At 49.0% G+C, this 21,171-nt stretch overlaps 1 protein-coding gene and 1 long non-coding RNA gene across 2 annotated transcripts in view; one reads left to right on the top strand and one right to left on the bottom strand.

The window, feature by feature from the left end:
- rab15 (RAB15, member RAS oncogene family) overlaps positions 1-21,171 on the bottom strand; it is a 239,169-nt gene that overhangs the window by 13,804 nt on the left and 204,194 nt on the right. The gene's annotated exons all lie outside the window — the stretch shown is intronic.
- On the top strand, positions 4,368-19,705 carry LOC140407862 (uncharacterized). The gene is made up of 3 exons (XR_011939849.1): positions 4,368-4,516; positions 11,196-11,518; positions 19,237-19,705. It is a non-coding gene; the product is annotated as an uncharacterized lncRNA (long non-coding RNA).

Genomic DNA, 21,171 nt, shown 5'->3' with positions numbered 1-21,171 from the left:
CTACTGATTGCCAACCAGAGAAACACCCATTAATCCCCACTCTTTGCTTTCTATTAATTAACCAATCCTCTATCCATGCTACTACTTTCCCCTTAATGCCATGCATCTTTATCTTATGCAACAACCTTTTGTGTGGCACCTTGTCAAAGGCAATGAGCCTTTAGTCCACCAAACAATCATCAGAGCTTTTCATAGGTAGTATAAACAGCACAGGAAATAGAGGAAAACAGTGGAAAATATTGCTTGTGTTTGTGGTTAATATAGTGTGTCCTTGAACAAGTTGAATGTCAGTGTTGGTTAAAGCACTCAGGTAGAAATTGGTCTTGGGTATTATTGCCAAATTGCAGTGTCAAACCAGCAGACGCCGAATTTTCTTTCCAACTTTCTTGAACAGTCATGCAGCTTGCGTGCCGTTGACTCGCTCAGGGACTTATTAAAGGCCACAAAATAAATATATTTCCGAAGTTACACTCTACGGATATAGATTACTATAGGGGTTTATTCACCACCAGCAGAAAGATTTCAGCAATTACAGGCAAATTACACCATGGAAACAGACCATTGGGTCCATTTTGGTATTTATCTCCCCTCGAGTGGTATTGTTAATTGCCCATGCCTGCACTGTTACCACATCACTTCATGGGTTTTTTCTCTTCCCCTGCTATCTTACATGATTATGAGTTTAGAAGTGAGTTTTTAGAAATTTAGAAATTAGTTTAGAAAAATGAGAGGCGACCTTTTTGAGACATAGTGGATTCTGAGGGGGCTTGACAGGGTAAATGCTGAGAGCTTGTTTCCCTTCCTGCGGGGAGAGTCCAGGACCAGAGGGCATTATCTCAGGGTAAGGGATCGCCCATTTCAGACAGAGGTGAGGAAGAATTTCTTCTCTCAGAGGGTTGTGAATCTGTAAATTCTTAACACAGAGAGCTGTAGAGGCTGAGTCATTAAGTCTGGCCAAGGGTGAGATAGACAGATTTTTAACCACAAAGGGAATCAAGGGTTATAGGGATAGGGCGAGAAAGTTGAGGATTATCATATCAGTCATGATCTCGCTGAAAAACGGAGAATTTTGTCCATTGTCTGTCTGCACTGTTTACCTTACAACTTCTGCGGTGATCTTGTCAAAAATAAACTTGTTTCAGGTACCCTGTATTTATTATTCAGCGATACATCTTACTTTTCTTTTTTTTAATAAACATTTTATTGAGGTATTTTTTTGCATTATAACAACAACACAATAAACAATGTACATGAAACTATAAACATAGTGCAAAAGCTGTCTCCCTCCCTTACAGGACCCACCTTTATTAACACCCTACTCTAAGCTAAACTACCACCCCCACCCCCACCCGTGTCTGCTGACGATTAATTTTCCGCGAAGAAGTTGCTGAACGGTTGCCACCTCTGCGCGAACCCTAACAGTGACCCTCTCAAGGCGAACTTGATTTTCTCCAAACAGAGAAAGCTAGCCATGTCCGATAGCCAGGTCTCTGACTTTGGGGGCTTTGAGTCCCTCCAAGCTAAAAGTATCCGTCTCCGGGCTACCAGGGAAGCAAAGGCCAGAACGTCTGCCTCTTTCTCCTCTTGGATTCCCGGGTCTTCCGACACCCCGAAAATCGCCACCTTTGGACTCAGCGCCACCCTTGTTTTTAACACCGCGGACATGACATCTGCAAACCCCTGCCAAAATCCCCTAAGCTTTGGACATGCCCAGAACATGTGGACATGGTTCGCTGGTCCTCCCGCACATTTTGCACACCTGTCTTCCACCCCAAAGAATCTGCTCATCCGGGCCACTGTCATATGAGCCCAGTGAACGACCTTAAATTGTATCAAGCAGAGCCTGGCACATGTTGCGGATGCGTTGACTCTACTCAACGCGTCTGCTCAGAGACCATCCTCTATCTCCCCTCCCAGCTCCTCCTCCCACTTGCGCTTCAGCTCCTCGGTCTGCGTCTCCTCTGATCCCGTAAGTTTCTTGTAAATGTCCGAGACGCTCTCTTCTCCTACCCATCCTCTGGAAACTACCTTGTCCTGAATCCCCCTTAGCGGTAGGAGCGGGATGGTTGACACCTGTTTATGTAGGGAGTCCCACACCTGCAGATACCTGAATTTGTTTCCCCTCGCCAACCCAAACTTCTCCTCAAGCGCCCTCATACTCGGAAAGCTCCCCTCTATAAACATATCCCCCATCCTCTCAATCCCTGCTCTCCGCCATATCCGGAACCCCCCCATCCATACTTCCCAGGCAAACCGGTGATCATTACAGATTGGGGACCAGACCGATGTTCCCTCTGCTCCCACATGTCTCCTCCATTGCCCCCACACTCTCAGGGCTGCCACCACCACGGGGCTGGTGGAGTACCGTGCCGGCGGGAACGGCAGAGGCGCAGTTACCAACGCCCCCAGACTGGTGCCCTTGCATGAAGCCGCCTCCATTCGCTCCCATTCCGACCCTCCCCCATCACCCACTTGCTGATCCTGGCTATATTCGCCGCCCAATAATAGTTACTAAAATTTGGCAGCGCCAGCCCGCCCTCTCCCCGACTTCGCTCAAGCATTACCTTACTTACCCGCGGGGTCTTGCCCACCCAAACAAAGCCAGAGATCACTTTGTTGACCCGTTTAAAAAAGGACCGCGGAATAAAGATCAGGAGACATTGAAACACGAACAGGAATCTCGGGAGGACCGTCATCTTCACCGTCTGCACCCTCCCAGCTAATGACAACAGGAGCGGGTCCCATCTCCGAAAATCGTCCTTCATTTGGTCTACCAGTAGGGCCAGACTTAATTTATGCAGCTGGCCCCATTCCCGCGCCACTTGAATGTCTAGATACCTAAAGCTTCCCCTTACTAATCTAAACGGCAGCTCCCCCAATCGCCTCTCCTGTCCCCTCGCCTGGACCGTAAACATCCCACTTTTCCCCATATTTAGCTTACACCCCGAAAACCGGCCAAATTCCCCTAGAATCCTTATGACTCCTTCCATCCCCTCTAATAGATCGATACATACAGAAGCAGGTCGGTTGCTTAGAGCGAGACTATGTGCACCCCCCGGAGCAGCCCCTTGACGTTCTCAGAGCAATTGCCAAAGATTCTATAGCGAGCGCGAACAACAGTGGGGAGAGGGGGCATCCCTGTCTCGTCCCCCGGTGCAGCTAAAATAGTCCAGTGTTGTCCTATTCGTCCGTACACTTGCCACAGGAGCCTGATGCAGCAACCTGACCCAGTCAATAAAGCCCCGCCCAAATCCGAACCGTCCCAGTACCTCCCACAGATAATCTCATTCTAGCCAATCAAAAGCCTTTTCTGCATCCATTGCGATCACTACCTCCACCTCCCTACCTTCCGGGGGCATCATGATCACATTTAACAACCTTCTTACATTGGCCACCAACTGCCTACCCTTAACAAACCCCGTCTGGTCCTCCCCAATTACATCCGGAACACTATCCTCAATCCTGGAGGACAAGATTTTGGCCAGCAGTTTGGTGTCCACATTCAACAAGGATATCGGCCTGCAGGACCCACACAGATCCGGGTTCTTGTCCTGCTTCAGAATCAGCGAAATCGTGGCCTGTGACATCGTCGGGGGAAGCTCCCCGCTTTCCCTTGCCTCATTGAACATACTCATCAACACCGGTCCCAATATCCCAGAAACCTTTTATAAAACTCCACTGGGTAACCATCCGGCTTTACCCGCCTGCATGGCCTTCAGACCCTCCACTATCTCTTCCAACCCGATCAGGGCCCCCAGCCCTTCTCCCAGCTCCCCATTCACCTTTGGGAAATTCAGCCCCCCTAAGAAGTGCCTCATCCCCTCCGGCCCCGTTGGGGGTTCCGACCCATACAGACTACTGTAAAAATCCCTGAACGCCTTATTCACCCCTGCTGAATTTCCAACCAGGTTCCCATCTCCGTCATTTCCTTTCACTATCTCCGTGGCTGCCTCCCTCTTTCCAAGCTGCTGAGCAAGCTTTCTGCTGGCCTTCTCTCCATACTCATAGATCGCCCCCCTCGTCTTTCTCAGCTGCTCCACCGCCCTCCCTGTGGTTAACAAACCGAACTCTGCCTGTAGCTTCTGCCGTTCCCTTAAAAGCCCTGCCTCTGGGGTCTCCGCATACCTCCAATTGATCTGTAGTATCTCCTATACCAGTTGGTCCGTCTCTGCCCTGTCCACCTTCTCCCTATGGGCCCGTATCGAGATCAGCTCCCCTCTGACCACCGCCTTCAGTGCTTCCCAGACCATCGCTGCTGAAATGTCCCCCAGGCCGTTGACCTGCAGGTAGCTCTGAATACATTTCCTCAGCCGCTCGCACACCCCTTCGTCAGCCAAAAGTCCCACATCTAACCTCCAGTGCGGGCGCTGGTTACTGTCTTTACTAACCTGCAGGTCAACCCAGTGCGGAGCATGGTCTGAGATTGTGATCGCCGAGTACCCCGTGTCCACCACCCCAGCCAGCAGGACCCTGCTCAAAATGAAGAAATCGATCCGGGAGATCACTTTATGCACGTGTGAGTAGGAGAACCTCTTCACACCCTCGGCTACATCTTATTTTTTTAGCCATATTATTTGCTTTACACTAAAGCTAGTCGAGGCTTAGGCTATTGTAATGCAAGCTTATATGCGGAATCTGAAAACCATTCGGCTCATTTAAATATGTAGATCTGGATCTCGCCCAGTGAGGGCGCGATCCAAATCGTGCCAGGTGGAGATGGTCGGGTGACTCGCAATCGGCGCTGAGCCCGATGTGGGACCTTCGCGCGATTCATGCGTTGCGCCTGAATCCATGCCAGGCGCAACTGGGTCCCTGAATCGGCACTCTGTTTTTCAATTTATGGTAAAACGAAGGGAATCATCTCATCTGTGCTGAAGTCAACTGGCCTGGGTAATGGGCTCCTAAAAATTGAAGGGGGCCCTACATTGTTTTACTGGTATGAAGACATATGGGGCGGGATTCTTCAGCCACGCCCACCCGGAAACATCCATTCGAGGTCAACGGATCTTTGCATGGTTCCTGTCCCATCCATGGCAATCTTGCGGCAGGTGCGGTTGAAGAATCCAGCTCGTGGTGTTAATGCATGGAGATAACAGCAGCCTGCAAAGCCGGACACTAACAAAAAATATATTTTCCTAGATTATGTCCATTCCTGTGGAGTTGCAATGGTTCCCGACCACAGTGAGAAGTACAATGGGAATCAAAGCGCAGTTCGACCGTGGCTCAAAATAGTTTTGGTCCCATGGGAATCGGCAATCCCAGGATACTGTTTATGACAGCAAACACTTTAACAACGTGGTCATGTTTCGATCTTTTTTTAAAAAATAAACATTTTATGGAGGTATTTTTGGTATTACAACAACAACAAAATAAACAATGTACATGAATCTATAAACATAGTGCAAAAGCCGTCTCCCTCCCTTCCAGGTCCCACCTTTATTAACCCCCTACTCTAAGCTAAGCTAACCCCCCCCCCCCCCGGGGAAGGCCTTTTCCGCCAGCTGGCGGGGCGAAAATTCGTCCGGCGCGGGCCTAGCCCCTTACGGTTGGGGCTCGGCCCCCCAAGATGCGGAGCATTCCACACCTTTGGGGCGGCGCGATGCCCGACTGATTTGTGCCGTTTTGGGCGCCAGTCGGCGGACATCGCGCCGATACCGGAGAATTTCGCCCCTTGTTTCCAAAAGTTCTATAAAAACAATTTCTATACCAAAAAAAAGTATGTCTTTTCAGAAGCAAACACTCTTGTGAGCTGCAATAATCCACTCAATGTGTGCCTGAAATACTCTTCAAATCCATCATTATATAACCGAGTACATAATCAATCCCTGCAATACTTGTTCTTGACTGACACATGGGGCGCGATTCTCCGGCATCCACCCTCCCCCCCCCCCCCCCCCCCCCGGGTCGGAGAATCGGCGGGGGTGGGAATCGCGCCGCGACGGTCAGCGGGCTCCCCCCGGCGATTCTCCGGCCCGCAATGGGCCGAAGTCCCGCCGCTGTCAACCCTCGCCAGCCGGCGTGGATTGAACCACCTACCTGACCGGCAGAAGCAGACGGCGCGGGCGGGCTCCGGAGTCCTGGGGGGGGGGGGGGGGGGGCGCAGGGCGATCTGGCCCCGGGGGGGGGGGGGGGGGGGGGTGGTGTCCTCACGGTGGCCTGGCCCATGATCGGCGGGCGGGCCTGTTCCGTGGGGGCACTCTTTTTCTTCCGCCTTCGCCATGGTCTTCACTATGGTGGAGGCGGAAGAGACCCCCTCCACTGCGCATCTGGGGGGATGCCGTGAGCGTCCGCTGATGCGCCCACGCAAAGGCCTTTCCCGCCAGAAGGCGGGGCGGAAATCACTCCAGCGCGGGCCTAGCCCAACAGTTTGAGGGCTTGGCCCCTAAAGGTGCGGAGAATTCCGCACCTTTTGGGGCGGCCCGACGCCGGAGTGGTTCACGCCACTCCATTACGCCGGATTCCCCCGCCCCACTGGGTAGGGAAGAATCCCGGCCATGATATATGTAAATTTGATAGCATAATGTTCCTATTACTGGACCAGTAACATAGATATCTAGACAAATGATCTAGAGGTGTGTTCCACCATGATGGCTGGGAGTTGAATTTAAATAATTAAATAAATGCGGAATAAAAAGCTAATATCAGTTCCGGTGACTGTGAAGCTACCAGGTTGTTGTTATAACCCCCCCCCCCCCCCCCCCCCCCCCCCCCCCCCACCCCCGCCCCGGGTCTGGCTCACTAATATCCTTTGAGAACGGAAATCTTCTTGTTACCTAGCCTGTCTGATATGTAAATTCAGAGACACAGAAATGTGGCTGATGCTCAATTGCCCTCTGACATGGCTGAGCAAGCTGCTCTGTTGCAGTTGAGAATGCAAGTTTCCACCATCACCACGACTGTCTCAAGGATAATTAGGAATGAGCAATAAATATTGGCCTTGGCAATAACACACACATCCCATAAATGAATTTCCAGGTGGAGTAGTGGAGGCAAAAACTTTGGACTCTTAAGAGAGCAAGGGAACGCAACTGTGAAGTGGCTGTAGAATTTCTCTGGAGATTTGAATACATGAGACTATCCTCATCTGTAACTATCTTGTGATTTTGGAGGTAAAAACACCCTACATTTAAAAAACTATGCCATTCAAAATCTGAAGATTTCTTTGCTGTCCTTGGCTGACAGAAAACTGTCAAACCAAGAAGGATTTCAAGTGACAGGTTTGAACGTCAGAACCACTCAGCAGTTGATGGCTTATGTTCATGTTATAACCTGCCTACTTACCATTGGCTGGGGACTAATGACTATCCCACAATCCTGTGGGAGTATGAGCTTCCCCAATGAGGGGGGCGGAGAAACCACTAGTAAACTCCTAGTATAAATAAAGCTGGCCAGTTCAGGAACCAGCAGGAAGGAGTATGTAGCAAGGAAAGTTACTGCCACTGTTATGTATATATGTTATAGTAAATAAATGTTATTACTTTGTATCCTTAAAACTCGTGCTGGATTCTTCGTGGCCCTTACAAAAGTTCAGTAAGTTGCCTACGACACATGAAAGGTTAACAATGACAATTGTATTTATGCTGCATCGGGAACATGCTAAAACATGCCAAGCTACTTCACAGGAATATTATCAAATAGCATTTTACACCGCTGCAGATAGGGAGCTATTAGGACAGATGATCAAAAGCTTGGTCAGAGGGATAAGTTTTAAGAAGCGTCGCTGGGAGACTGAGGGAGGGAATTCCAGTGTTTGAGGCCCAGGCAGCTGAAGGCGCGGTCACCAGTGATGGATCGATTAAAATCAGTGGTTCAATTTAGACAACTGTAGAATTCTCACAAGATTGTGGGGCTGGAGGAGGTAACAGAAATAGATACGGATGAGGTCATCAAGGAGCTTGAAAACAAGGATAAGAATTTTTAAATTGGGGCTTTGGTGCACCAGGAGCTTACAGGTCACTTAGCACAAGGTTAATGGGCGAACAAGACTTGGCATGAGCCAAGATACAGGCGGCAGTCGTAGATGTGTTCATGTTTATGAGGGATGCAGAACGGGAGACTGTCCAGGAAAAAAAAGGTATCCCCCATTTAAAGTGTATTCCAATAGTACATCTCTGATTTTGCGCATTTTGTAAATTGGGGATGTTCACCTGTAGCACTGCTGCCATTTTTGTTTTAGCGCAGTCACTGAACTTTCGAAACAAAGTGAAAGGTGCAAACTGTTGTGCAATGAAACAATCATTTCTTGCTCTCTCACACTTGCGTACGACATCTCTTTTTTTAGAAAAACAGTCAATATAAATGCAATGCCCTTTGTTGCTTTCAAAATTATTTGAAGAAAGCACTAGACGATAAATGAAAATAATCTATGACGATAGTGGGCTGAGTGGAACTGGAGCATCTGGAAAGTTAGATATGCTGCACTTCCCAAGGCTGCGCACCCCGATTTCATTTCACAGAGTTACAGCTTTAGGCAAATATGTTTACCACCAGCCCTTTAGAAGGGGCTGCAGCCTTTAAATAAACATTCTATTCAAGGCATTAAAGAATACAGAAAACGATTAATGCTCAATTCATTTAAAAGCTACCTCGATCCACATCTGAAGTGCGGTAACCTGCAAGGCTACAGGCCAGGTGCTGGAAAGTGCAATTAAAATGAGCGGCCAGTTTTTGCTCTCTTTTACTGGGGCAGCACAGATGCAATGGGCTGAATATCCTCTTCCTGCCCTGTAACTATTCATTCAACGACTACATTTCACATTGCAATTATGAAACTAGAACAAAGAACAAAGAAATGTACAGCACAGGAACAGGCCCTTCGGCCCTCCAAGCCCGTGCCGACCATGCTGCCCGACTAAACTACAATCTTCTACACTTCCTGGGTCCGTATCCCTCTATTCCCATGATATTCATGTATTTGTCAAGATGCCCCTTAAATGTCACTATCGTCCCTGCTTCCACCACCTCCTCCAGTAGCGAGTTCCAGGCACCCACTACCCTCTGTGTAAAAAACCTGCCTCGTACATCTACTCTAAACCTTGCCCCTCTTACCTTAAACCTATGCCCCCTAGTAATTGACCCCTCTACCCTGGGGAAAAGCCTCTGACTATCCACTCTGTCTATGCCCCTCATAATTTTGTAGACCTCTATCAGGTCGCCCCTCAACCTCCGTCGTTCCAGTGAGAACAAATCGAGTTTATTCAACCGCTCCTCATAGCTAATGCCCTCCATACCAGGCAACATTCTGGTAAATCTCTTCTGCGCCCTCTCTAAAGCCTCCACATCCTTCTGATAGTGTGGCGACCAGAATTGAATACTATACTCCAAGTGTGGCCTAACTAAGGTTCTATACAGCTGCAACATGACTTGCCAATTCTTATACTCAATGCCACGGCCAATGAAGGCAAGCATGCCGTATGCCTTCTTGACTACCTTCTCCACCTGTGTTGCCCCTTTCAGTGACCTGTGGACCTGTACTCCTAGACCTCTCTGACTTTCAATACTCTTGAGGGTTCTACCATTCACTGTATATTCCCTACCTGCATTAGACCTTCCAAAATGCATTACCTCACATTTGTCCGGATTAAACTCCATCTGCCATCTCTCCGCCCAAGTCTCCAAACAATCTAAATCCTGCTGTATCCTCTGACAGTCCTCATCGTTATCCGCAATTCCACCAACCTTTGTGTCATCTGCAAACTTACTAATCAGACCAGTTACATTTTCCTCCAAATCATTTATATATACTACAAACAGCAAAGGTCCCAGCACTGATCCCTGCGGAACACCACTGGTCACAGCCCTCCAATTAGAAAAGCATCCTTCCATTGCTACTCTCTGCCTTCTATGACCTAGCCAGTTCTGCTTCCACCTTGCCAGCTCACCCCTGATCCCGTGTGACTTCACCTTTTGTACTAGTCTACCATGAGGGACCTTGTCAAAGGCCTTACTGAAGTCCATATAGACAACATCCACTGCCCTACCTGCATCAATGGGAGTAGATCTGTTCTTTGATTTTAAAATTTTGCTTAAACCACGATTCCAGAGATTTCAGTCACTGAGGAAAGAATGGTGGATGAAAAGAAAAATTCAGAAAGCTTTTCCAACACTTGTTGGGAACCTAGTGGGAAGATTGCACAATTATTGTGCCATTATCACATAGGGGAAACCTGGTATTAATGTGGGCACAGAATATTAACATGAGAAAAGTTGACACAAAATGTTTTTAACCTGGGGTCCCAGTGTGATCTGTGAGTTGGTGCAAGGGAGATAATCTGTCTGCCCCCCTGCCGCACCCTCACCCCAACCCCAGAGCATAAAGACTGGGAGATTTTACCCTGCAGCCTCAATTATTTGAGCCTCCCAGGGACTGGCAGGTGTTACAAGACTTTCAGGGGACGGGACAGCATTACCAGGCACCAGAGAAACAGTCTCTGGTGTTAATATTATATTATTGTTAATGTTAAGGATAAATAGGTAGAGGGTATTGTTTGATTGAGTATCTTGAGCACATACAAAGAGGGCACCAAGTGCAGCGAGGGCCGGGGAAGGAGGAGGACCTCTTTGTGAACCTGCTTCTGGGCCTTGCCACGGTAGACATCAACAAGTCCAGGCAGCAGGCGATTGAGGGGATTGTCTGACCTGACTGTCTGCCTCTCTACCGTGGCTACGTTCATGGATGAGTGACCTTGGAGAGGGAACACACGATGAGCACAGGCATGCTTCAGGCCTTCCGTGGCCCGCGGGGGCTGGGGTGCATCATTACCTCTGGGAATTATGTTTTGGTTTAGCTAGTTAAGTTTCCTTTGATGTTTTATTTCAGTTACAGTGTCCCACCAGGAACTGTCACCCCTCTCTCATTCTTGCTTAATTTATTGATCTTTTTGTAATTTGCTTTAATAAAAGAGTATAACGAGGAAAAGAGGGCAGCTGCTCGTTAATGTCCCTGCCTGTCATACAGGAGACCTTGGTTCAGTTCTTTGACCAGGAGAAGCCGCTGTCTAAATACTTACCGACTGAAGAAGGCAATGTGTTTTTTTCAGTAATTGTTCGGCTGGACTGCATAGTGCTGTCAACCCTAGGGACAACATTTCCATTTCATTACATAACTTTCCCTTAATGTTTTGCCCTTTGTTACAGTGCCCCTCTAAAGGGCTGTTATATTGTTAATCAGATTATTTTATTTGTTTATCTGATAGAGTATGAAGAGGGACTGCTGGAATACTGGCACGTTAGTGAGTGGGAGCCAAGGATGCTGCATTCCATGAATAAACCTAATCTCAGGAAAACGATCTGCCTCCAGTGTAATACTTCACCATCTGGTTTGGATCCATTTAACATCTGGCAGTCGGGTAAATTCTGCAGAGAGGGGCTTGAATTGATCACAGCTTGTCGCTCCAACCATTACCTGGACCTAAGAGCCAGTGTCAGCATGGCAGGGTGTCCGCTACTGATCTCCTTGTCTGGTTGACCTAACAGTAGAGGCATTGATCAGGTCTGGCAGCTCACCCCAAGCATGCTGGTAAGTGCTGAAGATCCATTCCCATGGATCCTTGGGCCTCTCGATTTGGGATGACGTGATCACGTCGCAAAAAGCTACACGACCAAAATCTATCCAACATATCTCTATAGGGGGTTCATAATAGCCACGATACCTCTTATTGTGGTGAACAGTCACTGCCGTAGAAAAACTAAGAACAAAAATGAAGACTACATTTATATGACACCCCCAAACATGCCAAAGCGCTGTACAGCCAATTAAATACTTCCAAGTAGTCACTGTTCTAATGCAAGAGATAAAATTAAGTTTGAAATAGATTGAAGATGAATGAAGGATTGTACAAAGGAAATTATGTAGTTGGTACAGTTTTATTCCTGGAATTCTTCAAAATTTGATATTACAATAGCTTTTGGGAAAACTCATAAGAAATTATAACAGAATTCAATTTGACTATTACAATGGTTCGTGGATGCACTATTTTTTTTTGAAAATATTTTAATTCAAATTTTAACATTATAACAATCACACAGCACAACATTTACTTTTTAGAAATAAACTTAGAGTACCCAATTCATTTTTTTTCCAATTAAGGGGCAATTTAGGGTGGCCAATCCACCTACCCTGCACATCTTTGGGTTGTGGGGGCGAAACCCACGCAAACACGGGGAGAATGTGCAAACTCCACACGGACAGTGACCCAGAGCCGGGATCGAACCTGGGACCTCGGCGCTGTGAGGCAGCAATGCTAACCACTGCGCCACCGTGCTGCCCTAGCACAACATTTACAACTGAAATAACCCCGAAGCAACCCCACAAACACCACTCCTCCCCCCTACCCTTTAGCGATAACTGGCTCTCCAAAATGTAATGTAAACAGACCCCCATCTCTTGTGGAACACCTCAGTCAGCCCCCTCAAGGCGAATTCCACCTTTTCCAAATGTAGGGGGATTTAATGGAGTTCCTAGGTGGGATTCTCCGCCTCGCCGCACCACATTTCTGCCCCAACCGGCCGACGGGATTCTCCATTATGCCGGCGCCCGGGGTTTTCCCGACCGCGTGGGGCTGCCCCACAATGGGAAACCTCATTGACCGGCGTAACGGAGAATCCCGCCGGCCGGTTGGGGCAGAAATGTGGTGCGGCGGGGCGGAGAATCCCGCCTAGGAACTCCATTAAATCCCACAGCCACATGAGGCAGAGGGTGGGGAAGCTGACCTCCATTCAATAGGACCCGCCTGTGAGAGATCAGTGAGGCGAAGGCTAAAACATCGGCCCCCGCACGCGTCTGCATCTCCGGCAAGTCTGACACCCCAAATTTGGCCCCCAGGGGATTGGGCTCCATGTCCACATGTACGATCGTCGACATGGTGCTGAAGAATGACCCCCAAAACTTCCCCAACTTCTCCTCGATTTTGTCAGGTGAGCCCGATGTACCACTTTCAACTGAACCAGCCCCAGCCTTGCACACAAGGTCGAGGCATTCGCTCTCCGCAACACCTCATACCACAATCCGGCCTCCAGATCCATCCCCATCTCCTCCTCACATATGGCTTTGACCCCCTCCAGAGTCGCCCTGTCCTCCTCCAATATCCTCCCACAGATCGCTGAGCCAATCCCCCCCTCCCCTCTGAAACGACAACACCCCCTCCAATGAGTAAGGTGGTGCCACTGGGAGGGTCGAGCAGATCTTTTTTTACCAAACTCCGCATCTGTATATACCTGAACTCCTCTCCCTGGGGGACCCCATACTACGCCTCCAGCTCCTCCAAGGTCACAAACAAATCCTTTACTTCCGCCAGCCCTCATTCCTCCCAACCCCAAAACCTTGAGTCCATCCTTCAAGGTTCAAACCCATGGTTCTCTCGGATTGGCATCATCTTTGACCGCACCCACACTTGAAAGTGCTGCCAAACTGCCTCCAAGTTTTAATGTGGCCACTACCAACAGGCTACCTGTATACCTCCTTGGGGTAAACGGGAGTGGTGCCTATGGTGATGTGCATCACTGTAAATACATGTAAGCTAGACAGACACTAGAGGGAGAACCAGAAACATCACACACACACACTCAACCAATAGATAAGTTACATGGGAGGCGACCAATGGACATTCACAAAACACAAGGAGGTGACACGACCACAGGGGGGCATTACACCAACCCATACATAAAGGACACCACACACATGATCAGCCCCTTCAGCCGGTGGAGACAGTCAGTGAGGAGAGGTACAGGGTTGATTAATTATCACACCCACCACGTGGAAGACAGCAGCTGGTCAGTCAGTTAGGTAGCTACAATAGGATTAGCAGTAGTGTCGAACTCAAGTTATAAAAGTGTACATAGTGTAAATAAATGAGTTGAAGTTATTTACACGTCTCGACCTTCCTTGACAAATGCAACACAAGGAAGCCGCTTATGTTACAAAGGAAACATAACAAAACAGCGCCGTTACCAGTGCCCACAACCCCGACCCCTTACAGAAACCAGCCTCCAACTTCGCCCACGATGTTTCAGACTCCCTACTCCAACCACACAACTTCTTGGCGTTGGCCACCCAATAATAACATAGCCAGTTTGGAAGGGTCAAACCTCCTGACTGTCGCTCTCTCTGGAGCACTGTCCTCCTAATCCTTGCCACTTTAACAACCCATATAAATGGCAAAATCAACCTCTCCACCCCCATCTGACTTAGGTAGAAAGACTGGCAGGCACTGGAACAAGAATAAGAACCGTGGCAAAATGTTCACCTTGACCGCCTGTACCTGGCCAGCCAACGATAGGGGAGACTATCCCACCTCAGCAAATCCCCCTTAACCCTGCTCACTAAACTTGTAAATTCAGCTTGCGGAGCCGAGCCCAGTTCCGTGCTACCTGCACTCCCAAATACCTAAAGTGGGTTGGTGTCATTCAAAATGGCAACTCCCCCAGCATTCCCCAAATTTAGCTTGTATCCTGAAAAAGCCCCAAATCTCTTAAGCAACCCCATTATAATCCCCCAACGAAGCACCGGATTGGAAATATACAGCAGCAAATCATTCGCATAAAGGGGCATCCTATGTTCCACCCCCCTCCTTACCCACTTCCACTTTCGTTGACTATTAATCATCAGTTTGAATAGGATAGAATTAACACCATCACAGCAGCATTTGCTAGCATTTCAGAGGATCAAAGGGGCACAATCTTCCCAAAAGGGAACAAAGTCCCTGAGCGAGCGCGTTGAGCCACGTGTTTCCTGGCACTTGCAGTGCCGAGAAACAAATGGCTATTCAATACAACTCCCTTCGATCAAGGGGCCTGAATGGGGAACCGCGGCCGAGGCTGCACTTAGCCAAAATTTCATTACCAGGGCCTGAATTCACCTTTTCGCGACACTGGAAACACAAAGCGCGATCGGGCGGAGAATCGCTCCAAATTGAAAAATCGGCCCCTCAGCCGGTTCCAACGCCATGCTTCGGTCCCTCACTGGCAGCAGTAGTGATGTTTGTGCCCCGTGCCGACAGATTCATGCAAAACCATCATTTGCAGGGATTTAAATGTCGTTAGCAGCTTGGAGACCGTGTGCTCCACCGTTCTGCGATGAAGCTGAAAATCCCTTGAGTGTGAATTAGTGCTAGTACTGACAAGCAGGGCCTGGGTGCCATGGCTGCGGAGAGGGAGTGGGAAGGTAAAAGAACTGAAAAACCCTTGAACATTGAGCTTTCTGGGGGATGGCTGCCAGGGCCGGGGCAGTAGTGGGGAGCAACTTCTTGCATGGTCCATGGACTCGGGAGTGTGCCCCTTGGAATCGGGGCGGCCTGGCTCAGATCGCCATTGCTGTAGTATGTGTTTTAAATGCATCCAGGAGGTGCTCCTTACAGGCCCCTGGCTGTTCACTGCTGAGTGCTGCCTGTGTCCTTTGAATGCTCAGGGAGCCTCTAGTCATCTGGGAGGCCACCCAGTCCTGCCCTCTGGACAGCCTCATACTCCAGCTGTTTCATCAAGGGGATGGGTGTGGCCAAGCTCAATCGGGGGCACACTCAGTGTTGGCACTCCTCAGATGCGCTGCCCCGTTGCAGAGGAAGCAGGGGATCGACAGAGCTCACCCCAACCAGCGGACACCTGAACCGTGGCCTTTGGAGCCCTCCTTGGTTCTTTGCCCCTCTCAGTGCAGAGGCCTCACCAGTGACCCCTACCCCTCCGGATAACCAACTGTCGCCTCCTTGTGAGGCTGGCTAGGAGTGCTGACGGCCTCTTCCACCACCTCCCAAGCGGTGTTCAGGAGGACAGGCTTGAATCTGTGGCCCATGCTGGGGAAGATATTTTCCCTCTGCTCCTCACCGCATGGAGCTGTGGGTCCACCTTGGCCTTCTGACCCTGGGGGGGAGGTGATCTGTGAGCCACCTCGCTCGCTGCAGTGAGTGTGTGTTAAGTGAGTGCCTTAAAACAGCTCCAGCTGCCAGGCTCTTTAGCGCTAACTCCAACCCCAGCGAATAGAACGCCCACTGGGTTGGGAATTGATCTAAATTCCCGCCTGCAGAGTGATCGCCAATTTGCATGTCCTGAGTTGCTTTCCGCATAGCGCCCCCAACAGGAACACGAATTGTAGCAATTCCCGACAGCAACACTTAGTCTACCAAACGGCGTATCCTGCCCCAGAGGTGATGATGCTCCATAGCCCCCGTGGTGCCCACTGGGGCTTTAAACGTGCTGGTGGACACTGCTTGCTCGTTCCTAAAGACCACCCAGCCATGAATGTAGCTGCGGTAGAGGGCAGACAGTTTCTCTTTATAAGTGCTCTAAATGGGGCAGCACGGTGGCACAGTGGTTAGCATTGCTGCCTCACTGCACTGAGGTCCCAGGTTCGATCCCGGCTCTGGGTCACTGTCCGTGCGGAGTTTGCACATTCCCCTGGTGTTTGCGTGGGTTTCGCCCCCACAATCCAAAAATGTGCAGGTTGGTGGATTGGGCACGCTAAATTGCCCCTTAATTGGAAAAAAAATGAATTAGGTAGTTTAAATTTATTTTAAAAAATAAGTGCTCTAAATACTTATTAAACAAAGCCCTTAATCAATGCCACCCCTTCATCTTAGCAACATAATTAACCCACCATTAAGAACATGATATCATTTGATGTCAGCATGTTAGCCACTAGGAGGGACTTTAAATGCACAACATCCCACTGGATAGAAAGAGCGAGTTAAGGAGAAAGAACAACATTTAATTAGTAAAGCACTTTTCAGATCCTCAGGACATTTCAAAATGCTTCATAGTCAGTCGACTACTTTTGAAGTGTTGTCACTGTTTTGATGAATGCCGCTACCAGCTTGCACAGTGCAATGTTCCGTGAGCAGGAGATGAAATAAACGCACAATTTGACTGCAACGATACCCAGTTGATTTGAAGATCAGAGGTTTCCGAGTGTGTACAAACCAGCAAGCACTAAAAGTACAGAATGGAAAAAGACTGCTCATATGGTACTGATGGCGAGACAAAACAAATTTTAAATGTGTGACAAGAAGTTATTTACACATCAGAACAAGGGGTGATCACACAGTTGAAGTGCTGTACACTTCGACTAGCGAGGCTATCTTGATACCAATGGCATGCCCAGTATGTTGAATCTAGATAAAAACTAAATTTCATCATATTCATGGTATCTTTCTCGACATTCACAGCTGACACCACTTGATAACCAAAGCATCAACTGTGACTGACAGTCCACAGTGTTATCCATGCCATGTCTAATTAAAATAACAGTTGAAAGCTGCCTTTGGTTAAATGTCTCTGTATAGCTTGAAAAGGAACAACATTTGAAATTTAACAGTTTCTACTTCATCACCGAATCCTTTATCCCCTTGCCGCCGTTTTGTCCAAAAAGTACCCCTAGTAAATGAATTAAATTGGAGGGCTTTAGAGAGCTAAAACATCACTGGATTCTTTGTTTCGCGACGCTAGTAGAAAGTTTCACAATCGCACGGAGAATCCAGCAACGGGCAAAAAAATGGGATTGATGCTCCAGTCCCCCACTTCGGCGTGATCAAGGTTCATGGCCCACGCCAGGGGGAGGATGCAACTGGGTCAATATCATCCACTTGCATCCTATTAACGGGTCGGGCACCATATTCTGCAAGCCCGCGTGATTCTCCGGTCCTCTGAGCTAGGAATCACTTGGGCGAGAATCGGTGCAGGTCTTGACAAATGTGGCCCTGACGCGATGTACCTCATGGTTGGCTGAGGGGGTAACTATTTGAGTTACCCCCAAAATCCATCAAAGGGCCACCCTCCCCTTCACAATGCAAAACCTGCCCACGAGAGATCCCCCAATTACAGAGACCCCCACCAGAATCCCCCCAATTACTGAGACCTCCATCAAAGATCTACCAATTAGAGGGACCCCCACCAGAACCCCCCCCCCTAATTAGAGAGAACCCCTTTTACTGAGATCATTCCCGAATGAGAGAGACCCCTGCCTGGAAGTGCCTCATAAGAGACACCTCTGCCTGAAAGCCCCCCTATGAGCGAGACCCCTGCCTGGAAGTTAGAAAGCAATCCAGACAGAGGCAGTGAAAAAAAAAATCACTGGTTTAAAACTCATCTGTTCAATACACCTATTGGTTCAGGCAGAGGAAACAGCACCTGTCAATTCCTGGAAAGAGAAACCCAATCAGTTGGGTTTAAACCCCCTCAGATCATTGGTCTGCAAGCCTTTCATTCATATCTGTGAAATTGCTTTCACTAGGTTGTGATTGACAGCTTTCACACCCACATAGCTGTCTGCATTGTTTCATTCATCTCCCATCGTTCTTGAGTGGCTTTGAAGTACCCAGCTATCAAACTAACCATAATGTTTATAAAATTCTAACCATGATTGACAACCCCTGGACCACAGCAAAGACAGTTAAGTGCTTTCCGCAAAGATAAAGAGGAAGTGAGAGCATTAAAGCACTTAGCTGTCAATCACAGATGAGTGAAAGGAATTTCACAGATATGAATGAAAGCCTTGAGAATAAAGATCGAAGGGAGTTTAAACCCAGCTGACTGTTTTTCTCTTTACAGGAACTGACAGGTGCTGCTTCCTCTGCCCTAGCCAGCAATTGTATTACACAAGTGAGTTTCAAGGCAGTGTCTTTTTTCACTGCTTCTGTCTGGACTGCTCTGTAGCTTCCAGGCAGGTGTCTCATGGGATTAGTCTCTAGTGGGGGTCTCTGTAATTGGGGAATGGCTCTGGTGGGGGTCTCTGTAATTGGGGGATCTCTGGTAGGGGTCTCTCTAATTGGGGGTTCTCTGGTGGGGGTCTCTGTAATTGGGGGCCACTCTCATGGAGATCTCTGGTTGTGTGGGAGGGGGGATCTGGTCACCTTCGTACTATGAGGGGTGGTGACCCAGAAAATCCCAGGGGGGCGGTGCTGAACTGCCCTACAGGGGGGCCCAGCCGCCTGACCTCGCTGTCAGGCTGCTTGCTCAAAATAGCAGCCCCATAGCGGGTTTCTCCAAGCTATCCTTCGCACCCTTGGTCTGCAGACATTTGCATGGCTAAGGATTGTGACTTGCTTCCGGGTTTGCGCTTCCAGCGTGAGCGCAACTTAGGTGTGATTCAGCTCCGTCGGAGAACACAGTCTCCAAACGGAGATTCCTGGCCCAGACCTTGGTGTTTTTTTCTGCACTGTACCGTCACAAGTTTCTACACCACTTAACTTGTTTGCCATCAGTTGTAAGCAGACAATGCAATAATTTTTTTAATTTTTATAAATGTATTTGCAGGAATTGGGCGTCAGTTGCCCATCCCTTGTTGCCATTGAGAATGTGGTGGGTGAGCTGCCTTCTTGAACTGCGCCACAGTCCCTGAGCTGTAGGTACACCCACTGTGCTGCAAGGGAGAGAGTTTCAGGATTTTGACCCAATCTCACCAAGGAGTTTTCATAGACAATGGGAGTGAAATCGAAATGGCAGAGCTGACTTGAATCAATATGAATTATCAGTCAGTTGATCCAGGACATTGTTCGTGAGATTAAATTTGTGATGTAATCATTGCAAGCTTGAGAATTTAATTTCCTGTGGACTGCAGGGAAATAGAGCTGCTCGAAATATGACCTAATGTCTCCTTCTTTGACTTGTTGTCAAATTATTTGTTTGGTTATGTTCCTGTGAACCGTTTTGGGATATTTTCCTCCATTAAAAGGTCTACATAAATACAAAAATGAAATCTGGAAGTGAATCCTTTGGCAATGGTCAGAACGATCGTATTACAAGGGTAGAAAGAGCTAGCCATAATATCTGTAGTCTGCAACCCTCTCTAGTCTGAAAATCTCTTGTTCAGAAACACCAGGGGCGCGATTCTCCACTTCCACGCCGAAGTGGCCGCGCCGTCGTGAACGCCGTCGAGGTTCACGACGGCGCGGAACGGCCCTGGTCCCGACCGATTCAGGCCCTGACAATGGGCCAGTATCGGGGCCGCGTCATCTACCCGCGCCAGGCCTTGTCGCCTGCGTAAAAGCGGCGCCGCATAGATGACGCGGCCAGCACCGCATAACGGATACCAACCCGCGCATGTGTGGTTGCCGTCCTGTCCAAATCCGCCCCGCAAGAAGATGGGGGACGGATCTTGCGGGGCCACGGAAGGAAGGAGGTCCTCCTTCAGAGAGGACGGCCCGCCGATCGGTGGGCACCGATCGCGGGCCACCCCACATTGCAGGTGAAGTCCGGTGCAGGATCCCCCCTCGCCCCCCCACAGGCCGCCCCCCCAGTGTTCACGCACCGCCCACGACTGCAGCGACCAGGTGTGGACGGCGCCGGGGGGAATCCGCCGTTTTGGCCTGGCCGCTCGGCCCTACCGGGCCTCAGAATAGCGGGGGTGCCGGAGAATCGCCATTTTCGGTGTCTCCGGCGATTCTCTGGCCTGCGGCCCGCGAAACTCGACCGGGCCGTTCCCGCCTCTTGGGAGAATCGCGGGATGCGTCGGACCAACCAGCGTGGGAGTGGAGAATCGCGCCCCAGTTGTCCATAAATGTCTTGAGCAGACCCAAGCAATTCACGGCATCATTGTTATATAGTACTTTAGCAGCAGAGACATGAAAGATGCAGTGTTTGAAGAAGTAAAACAACTTTCATTACAGATTTATAATACTTCATCGCTATTTTATCGCATGGTGGCACAGTGGTTAGCACTGCTGCCTCATAGCACCAGGGACCTGGTTCAATTCCGACCTGGTCAGTGTGGAGTTTGTATGTTCTCCTCGTGCGTGGGTTTCCTCCGGGTGCTCCGGTTTCCTCCCACAGTCCAAAGATGTGAAGGTTAGTTGGATTGGCCATGCTAAATTGCCCCTTAGTGCACAAAGATGCGCATGTTAGGTGGGGTTATGGGGTAAGGTGGGAGAGTGGGCCTACCTAGGGTGCTCTTTCAAAGGGTTGACACAGACCTGATGGGCTGAATGGCCTCTTTCTGCGTTGTACAGATTCTATAGTTTACATCTGTGATGTTTTTCAGTTTGCTCTCTTGCAATTAAGCATTTTAATGGCATTGGCTGAGTCAGAAAGTTCCAAAATCCAGAAGTGACTTGGTTCCAACGATTCCGGCCCAAAGAGATTACGGTGTATTTTAAGGATCCATATTTTAGAGTTGTTTTCCTTTGTTTTAGGGAACGTGTATCGGATTGTGCAGTTAATCCCATTACAATTCCTTTTTGTAATAGTCGTAGA

Source organism: Scyliorhinus torazame, chromosome 2 (genome assembly GCF_047496885.1).
Source record: "Scyliorhinus torazame isolate Kashiwa2021f chromosome 2, sScyTor2.1, whole genome shotgun sequence".
Classification (NCBI taxonomy): domain Eukaryota; kingdom Metazoa; phylum Chordata; class Chondrichthyes; order Carcharhiniformes; family Scyliorhinidae; genus Scyliorhinus; species Scyliorhinus torazame.
The sequence above is the reverse complement of the archived record's forward strand: the minus strand, read 5'-3'. Positions and strand labels throughout refer to the sequence as shown.